Below are 417 nucleotides of genomic sequence, written 5' to 3' on the forward strand. Positions count from 1 at the left end.
CATGCCATCCTCGTCAACACTGGGTTAACATGAATAGAAAAAAACATCCTTGTAGATACCTTTGACTAGACTTTGGGAGAAAAATATGACAAAAAGTTTAAGCATAAATATATAAATAATTGTTAAAACATATAAATGAATAGCATGCCACTATGGTCATTGACAGTCATCTTGAAGGAGACTGGTGATCTCTGTATTCATTTCTGGAAATAGGCAAGCTGAAGAAGGGAGGGAGGGGTACAGTGTTGTGAAAGGTAGACAAAAGGCAAGAAATCTCTTGACTGATTATGAGAAGAAACTATATGTGCTAGCACTGAGTGAAAAAAGTGAAAGAAATTGAAAATTTGTTTGCAAATACAGTGCTGAATGAGGGCAAAACATTGGAGTGGAAGCCAGTGGTGTAATGATCTGGCTTTG

The 417-nt window shown here is 36.7% G+C and overlaps 1 protein-coding gene across 1 annotated transcript in view; it reads right to left on the reverse strand.

The window, feature by feature from the left end:
- LOC119587826 (protein CREG1-like) overlaps nt 1-417 on the reverse strand; it is a gene marked incomplete in the record, with an annotated part of 14,322 nt that overhangs the window by 9,729 nt on the left and 4,176 nt on the right.

Source organism: Penaeus monodon, chromosome 23 (assembly GCF_015228065.2).
Source record: "Penaeus monodon isolate SGIC_2016 chromosome 23, NSTDA_Pmon_1, whole genome shotgun sequence".
Classification (NCBI taxonomy): Eukaryota; Metazoa; Arthropoda; class Malacostraca; order Decapoda; family Penaeidae; genus Penaeus; species Penaeus monodon.